This window comes from Cupressus sempervirens, chromosome 6 (assembly GCF_028749045.1).
Source record: "Cupressus sempervirens isolate cs-2001-9-10 chromosome 6, ASM2874904v1, whole genome shotgun sequence".
NCBI lineage: Eukaryota > Viridiplantae > Streptophyta > Pinopsida > Cupressales > Cupressaceae > Cupressus > Cupressus sempervirens.
In genome coordinates, this window is record NC_143123.1 from 189,807,132 (window position 1) to 189,815,752 (window position 8,621).

An 8,621-nucleotide genomic window follows, 5' to 3' on the forward strand; every position below is an offset into this window, starting at 1 on the left:
TCCACTTGATCACATTCAAAGGACTCATGTACTTCTCTTGGATCTGCAAATGTACCATATGGCTTGAAGACAATCAAATTACTTCATATTGAAGATTAAGTTGCAGATTGTTGTAAATTATGGGTTTGATACCCTTTGATGTAATCTCCCCAAGTAAAGACTAAAGGGGGATGTTAGAATTTTTAATCTTTCCTTGGTTGTATTTATTAAATGGGATAAACCAAGGTATCCCTTATGTTGTTTTTCCTCTAGTCCACATGAGGACAAGTCTATTTTGTAATTCCTTTATTAAGGGAAATAGTTATTCCTCCTTAAGGGGATTATGACACTTGTTATGCACACACTTATGAATGTGGCAATCATTCATATGGGAGTTACAAATAACTCCTCTTCTCATCTCTTTATAAGAGATGCTTCTCTCTCATTCTCTTGACCTCACCATCACAATGTAGTTCATGTAATGAGGCCCATGGCTCCATATTATTGTCTTCTCTCTCTCTCTCTCTCTCTCTCTCTCTCTCTCTCTCTCTCTCCCCTCTCATTCTTAGGCATTTGCCTCATTCATATAATTCACAAGGGGTTTTCTTTGCTTTCTCCTTTCAAAATCTCGGTCTCCTCTTTTGTGTTGATCTTGGGAAGTTCTTATAAATGATGGTAATTACGTTCATCACAAAATCTCTTGGATTAATTTATAATTCTTTAATTTTAGTTCATTTCAATTTTATTATTTCTATCGCTCAAAGTATTCAAAGCTGTTGAAGTGTTTTTTTACTCCTATACATCAACAAAAGGATTGTAGTTGTTCATTAATGCTCATCAATGGTGTTAAATATTAAGGACTATTTCAACGATGGTTGGAGTATCTAGTATCTTTTAAGGCTTAACCACATCTACTGTTTGGTGCAAATTAATTAGTGTATTCTGGCCGACACTTTAGAATAATTATATTGTGTACTTAGTTTAACCTACTAGTGCTTGTACAGACCATTTCTAACAACAAATCATTTTTGACAAAATGTTTTATATGATTTGAAAATAGACCATTTTTGACAAAACATTTTATATGATTTGATACCAGGCAATAGGAGAGCATTCCAAATATGCATTAGCAAGCAAGGCTCCAAGTAGTGTGAGCACAAAAGCAACACCTATCTAGTCTATAACAAAATTAGCAACATTTGGTACACTCTCATGCATCTCTATTATCACATACGAGATCATGTTCACAGCAACTGAATAGTATGCAAGCCTTTCAACCACCTCATTCACTGCAAAGTATCACATGAATTCAACATCAATATCATTTCATCTAATTTGAGTAAAAACACATTTAGAGGACAGGGCCATTAAAACTGTATAGATTGACAACACATTCAAAGTAATTAAATCACAATTCAAAACTAAAAAAAAGAGAGACCATATAAAGATTATGTTGTTGAGGAAGTGCTAAACTGTTAATCCACACAAAAATAAAAATGAGAGACCATACAAATATTATGTTGTTGAGGAAGTGCTAAACTATTAATCCACACAAAAAGATTAAACTTACTATCATTTGTTTAATTTTCTACATAAAGACAAGACATAAAGGTAAATTATAAGTCTCTTATTTGAAAAATCTTGTGTCAAGTCTACTCAAACATAACACTTAACAAATGAATAAGTAATAATGATAAATGAAACTGTAGATGTTACTAGACACAAGTCTACTCAAACATAATGCTTAACACTTAACAAATGAATAAATAATAATAAAAAATGAAACAGTAGATGTTACTTGAAACCAAGCATTGCTTTGATTTCAGAATGTGCTAGTCTATTATAACTATAATGAAAGGTGATGCCTTCCATCCCCTTGTTCTTTTCTTATCAACTACATTCCCTTTCAAGTCATATGCTATATGTGGAACATGAATAGATGATTTTTCCCTTCTCTCCATTGCCTGCAATAAATTCAACAAGGGGTCATAAATCACGATAAATTGAACTCCATAGAACTTCCATATCTGGTAATGATATGTTTGAGATTGATGGTTGTTTGAAGCATCCAATGTATAGCTTTTCCTTCATGTTAGTTTTCTGCTGATAATCTCAAAACAAAAACTTATAAGAGTTGAACAAAATCTCTTGTTGCATGGATATATTTAAAGGAAAGTGGAGATAATTTGAGAGAAATACTAGAGAACTTCAAAGAAAAGATGCCATAGAAAAATACAAGCTTCCAAATAGTATATTTCTCCATATTCTCAAACAAACATGCTAATGGTGGAAGTTCCTTCATATTCCTATAATCAATTTGACTTGGCTAATTATGATAATGAAATGATGTATATTTAAATCAATTGCAAACTTCTTTGAATTTTACTGATGATCAACTTGTATGATTTTATTTCCAATATTTTTAGAGGTGGGAAAAGAACTCCGAGCTTTTGCACACCCATTTTTGGGATATTTTATACTTGATGGCAAGGACATAATTAAATTTTACCCAAAGAACACTCTGAATCTTTTTTAAATTGTTATAAAAGATTTTGATCTTATTAAAAAAAGCTTATAGATTTTAAGCCTATAAATTATAATCATAAGACAATAACATTTGTAAAATATATGAAAACTGTTGATTCCTTCAAGTTATATTGAAAGTAGTTGATGTGATTCCATTCATCTCTTATGGATGAGACTTCCCACTCTTTCACAGGAGGAACACATGGTGAGGGTTGCTGCTAGAAGTTGCATGTACAATGGAGTTGAAACATTCAAAGCTTGCAACTCATGCACTTCCTTCTACAGCCGCTTGTTCTCTTCCGTCAGATTTTTACAGCATCACTTAAAAAATTTGAAGTCCATTTCTATCTGCTTCATGCCATTTGTAAGCAGTATGTTTTGGAACTAGACTCCAACCTGCCATGGACAAAGGTTGAGCTACTTTGCTAGGGAAATTTTTTTCTTCTGAACCATAAATTTATTTGAGAACTTATTTAAAGAGTTTGAGTAGGATTTGAGCAATTACATCAAGAATTTGAGCAGTTATTTAGATTTTTTTAACATTTACTTCAAGGATTTGAGCACTTATTTAAAGGTTTTGAGCAATTATAGAAAGAACTTGAGTAGTTATTTAAAGGATTTGAACACTTAAAGGATTTGACTAGAAATTTAAAGAATTTGAGCACTTTTTCGAAAGGATTTGAGAAAATATTTACCAGATTGAGTGTGTTGTGCCTTTTAAAGCTTCCTTCTAGGAGAGCCGATTGATCTTTGGAAAGGCATAGCTTCTTCTTGCTATTATCTCCTTCCTCTTCATCACTACCTCTCTAGGATGCCTTGTCGCTCTCCCTTTTGTTTTTCCATTGCAACAAAGCCCGCTCTCTTCCATGTGAAAGGACGAAATAGTGCTATTAGGAGAAGACATGGTGGCCTGTTCATCATATTTGGGTGAGGATATCTGGTTCATATCAATGTCTGTTAGCTGCTCTTTGATTAATATTATGCCGAGATATGCTTCTTAGATGTGTGTTGTTTGGGCCACCACCAAAGCCTGATAATATAGTTGAATGTGCAACAAAAAATTTCCAGTATGGTCCACACACTAATCATTTGCCTATTTTCTTATCTATCTATGGAAACTTACCATAAACATAAACTTAGAAAGATTAATATATAATCCATAGAAATATCCAAGTCTCTCAATTGTCAGGCAGATTAAGAACGTCGAGCAACAATCTCCAACATGTTCTTTTCAAATATTGGGATTTCTGAATGATTGAGGTTGTGTCCAGAGCCTAGACTTTCAAAGCCCACCAATTTTATGAAATTCAATCATATAGTTTTGAGTTAGAATACAGAGTCTCATATTGAGTTCAATTTATTTATTGTTTGGATTAAATAGATTTTCATTTTCATGAATGACTTATGGACATACACAATCAAATCCAGAAACAAAAAAAAATATATTTCAAATGAAATGTGGAAATCTAATAAGATTAACATGGTTGTAGTAAAGTGATTTAAGGTACTTGAGAATTGGCTTCTCCACAACCTTCAGCAGGGGCCAAGTGTTCATTTATTGTTTTTTTTAGGGCATGTTCTCTAGGTTCCTCCATATTGTAGGACAAGCCTATTTGCATCTGTGTCCACTATGACTGGGGAAATTGTGGATATGCAAGTGTTGAATCAGAAGTAAATGGCATACTTGATGGTTCATGCATCTATATATGCAAAAAGATTCAAATATTACATTTATCAAATATTTACTGCCATAATAAATTGTAGGGATTAAAAAGAAAGAATCTTTTATAGTTCACGATACCCGGTGATTTGCATATGGATCTAAAAATGGCTTATAGAATATTGATAAATGGTATTAAAAAAGAGCTTTTTATGAGGATTATCTCAACAATTTTTATTTTTTATAACCACTCAACTAAGATCTTGGGGCACTGCATTTTAACCCCTATAAGAGCCCATATCACAATTAATTTTCTGACTACATGTGAACTTCAAATTTTAGATAACATATAGTGATCACCAACTTTCAACACTACTTTGCAAAACTTAATTAGTATCATATCATACATGTCATTTTATGATCATTCCATGAAAAACATATCAATGCAATCATGGAATGATTGCTTTCTATAAAAACTCAAAAAATTATTAAAATGCAATGCTTTTAACCCTGTCAACAAGTGAAAGGAAAATTCTTTTAAAGTGTCTTCAAATCATGCAATGCTTCTAGGAAATTCTACTTGTAGTCCTTAATCATTAGAAGTTCATAAGAAACAAATGAGCAATCAAAATCACAAAGGAAAAATGTAAAAATCAAGTGCTTTATATTAGTTGAATCCCAGTCCAATCTGCACTCCCCTTCATCCCATGCCTTCCAAAAATCAATTACTATGTTGCATTTGAATTCCAATCCAATCTGCACTCCCCTTCATTCCATGCCTTGACCATGCAATGTTGTGTGTCTCTTAATTGTCCCAACTAATCCATGTAGGTTTTGATTCATTACAAACTCATTAAAGGCGTTAAATCAAGTTTTCCTCATAATCTTGAACTAGTCGTTAGATTTCTAAAATTTGAATTTCTAACTCTTATTTAATTGCTTTTACAAGCATTCTAAAAAACCAAACGTTGGACTATGATTGGTTTTGGATCCATCTATCATATCAAATGATTTATAAGCCTATAATAATCCCTTAGGTCCTACTCAGATCAAGCCACTTCCAACACTTGAAATATATTCATTAAATGGATCATGAACTAAAAAAGGAATCATTGAAATATAATCTATTAATGAGACTAGCAAAAAGCATGCAAAATGTCTCTCAATATATTATCATTCACAATTCAAAAATCAATATGTCTGAATGTACAAGGTTATGTGCATTCACTATTCAACAACTATCTTGATATATGTTCAAGGCCAATCATAAGGTGTATCAGCCTAGGTATATGCTTATATAGGTCAAAATTTATTGAGTGAAAAATCACATGGATAGATGGCACATTAATGACCCTAAGCATGATTACCTATGACTGGTTTATGAAAAAGTGTTGCTATTATCAAAACCAAAAACAAAAACACAACCAGATTTAGCTTTCTAGAAATTGGAGTTACCTCATTTATTCTCCAATAATATTCAAAAAAATATTTTCCTCTTTTAAAATGATGGAAGTGTTGACATTTTTCTCAACCAATCCTCTTACAAAAGTTATGGAGATTATTTTTATTGCAATGTGGCAATCAGCTTATGGATGCATAATCAAGTGAAAAAATGTCATCTTCTATGGTAGCAGAAGAAAAAATATTTTTTCTACTTAGCACTGCTATGCAAATGTCCTCAATCTAGAAATACCCTACTTTCATTTTCCCAGTCAATCTCTTGGTAATATATCATAGCTCGCTTGTGCTTATGGATGTAATAATATCATTTAACTTTACCTTACCTACCCAACTAAGGTTGGTCAAATACTCAGAAACCTAAAAACACCCCCACAACTACCATAGATTTGATTAGCATCTTAATGATTTAAGTTTAAGATGTCATTTGAGTTATTCAACATACATAAGAAGCTCAACCCTCGCAACTACCACATATTTGATTAGAAGTTTACAATTTCATTTGAGTTACTCAGCATACACAAGAAGCTCAACCCACACAACTACCACTGATTTGACAGATTTGATCACACATCTTACTAATGAAGTTTAGGATGTCCCTTTGAGTTACTCAGCATAGGCAAAAAGCACAACCATGCACACAATGAGTTACTCAACATAGGGGCCATCCACAACCATGCACACAATGAGTTACTCGACATAGGGGCCATGCAATAAAGGTCCTTTCATGTGTGATTTAAATACCAACCCTCGTCCTCTAAACATGAATCCTCTTATGCTTGTGGACGTAATGATTTAACATTTGAACCTTATATCACCTACCTAATCAAGCAATGCCAAATACTCAAAAACCTAAAAAACATGGCATGTAACAACCATAGGTTTGAATGGCATCTTAATGATTAAGTTAAAGATATCCTTTGAGTTACTCCACATAAGCAAGAAGCTCAACCCCCATTGCCACGATTTTGATTAGCATCTTAATGATTAAGCTTAGGATGCCCTTTGAGTGCTTAGCATAGGCAAGAAGCTCAACCATGTCAACTACCACATATGTTTGATTAGCTTCTTACTAATTATGTTTAGGATGTCCTTTGAGTTGCTCAACATAGGAAAGAAGCTCAACCATGCACACAATGATTAGTTGTAGGGGTCATGTAATAGAGGTCATTTCATTTGTGATTTAAATAGCAACCCTCATCCTTTAAACACTAATCCTCTTGTGCTTGTGGATGTAATAATATATCATTTAAACCTTACACCTCCTGCCCAAATAAGGTAATGTCAAATACTTAGAAACCTGTAAACACACCCATGCAACTAACCACAGGTTGACCATCATCTTAATGATTAAGTTTAAGATGTCCTATGAGTTACTCAGCATAGGCAAGAAGCTCAACCCCAACTACCATGGGTTTGTTTAGCATCTTGATGATTAAGCTGAGGATGTCCTTTGAGTTACTTGGCATAGGCAAGAAGCTAAATAAAAGTTGTTGGATAAAGGATTGTAGGGTTGCAATTAAGGCCATTTCATGTGATTTAAATAACAATCCTCACCCTCTAAACCTGAATGGTTGCATACACATAGAACACAAATAATTCTTATAATTGTGGTATATATTCTACATTGCTAAATTAATACAAGCAATTTGAGCACACAGTTACACCAATTGGTGCACAATACATCCATACCCTACTCCAAAGCTTTCATTCTTCACAACCTGCGAGAAAGTAGACAAAGATTGTAGAGTTCATCTTTTACACTAGTCAATAATAGCATTTCCTTGTTTAGCCCACAGAAGGCCTACATTAATACAAGCAATTCGAGCACAATTGCACCAATTGGTGCACAAAACATCCATACCCTATTCTAAATCTTCCATTCTCCACAAACTACAAGAAAGCAGACAAAGGTTCTAGAGTTCATTTTTTACACCAGTCAATAATTCCATTTCCTTATAAGTTCAATCCCCACAAGACTATGCACAAAATGTCCATACCCTATTCCATCCATAGGCTACTAAGAGGAAGACAAAGGTTGTAGTTTTCATCTTTCAAACCTATCAATTGCATTTGCTTATAGAATCCTAAAGCCCTTTCAAGTTTTAACATATCCATTTAGTGAATACAGAGCAAGCAAGGCATTCCATTAGAACAAATTTCTTTGAAGCATTTTTTTTACAATAGTTCATGTGCATTGTCTTTGCAACTACAATTTTAATACATGTCAAATAGAATTTCCAACAACATCTGACACAATTACAAAACCCTTAATGTTTAAAACAATTTTATGTTCCCAAGCCATTTTGCAACAAGCCATTGCTATTGTGAATGGTCAGATGCATAGCTCAGCTACTCTTGAGGCTCCCATTTTGCAACAAGCCATTACTACTATGAATGGTCAAATGCATAGTTTGACTACTCTTGAGGAAACCTGCACCTTCATATGCCTTCTTATAATGTAGCAAAGGAACTTCTAGATATGATGCCAAGGTGAATAGGAGACAATTGTCAAAAAATATTATAGTTACAGGTTAAATAGCAAAACAACAAAGAGGTGGGGTTATGACCACTAGAGTGTGCTCCTTAATCCTGGCCACATGAATCATGTTTCCTTATGGATAGATATTTTTTGATACAATGTATATTTCATTACTTCTTTAACAACTCCAAACATAAAGGTTGTAGTGTGTTAAAGATAATAATGTAAAATTTATCAAGCCTAGAAAACAAAATTTCCACACATTAACGATAAATTTCTCAAAAGACTCTTGATCTAAGCCAAGACAATTCTAATGGTATTGGATGATGTCTTGGATTGGGACATTTTGTTATCTTAAACAAAAGCATAAAAAGCTCTCTTTAGAAAGCTAGTATTATTTCATTCATCCAAAACAATTCTCAAGTTGACTAGATCAACAACCACTATTGGAACTCCACCATGCCCTTCTCTTTTCTATTTTTAAGAATTTAACTTACCTTAATACCGAACTCTATA

General features: G+C 33.2%; 1 pseudogene; it reads right to left on the minus strand.

The window, feature by feature from the left end:
- Positions 1-2,661: 2,661 nt before the first annotated feature.
- Positions 2,662-4,100, minus strand: LOC149551890 (homeobox-leucine zipper protein HAT4 pseudogene; annotated as a pseudogene).
- Between the last annotated feature and the right edge of the window lie 4,521 nt (positions 4,101-8,621).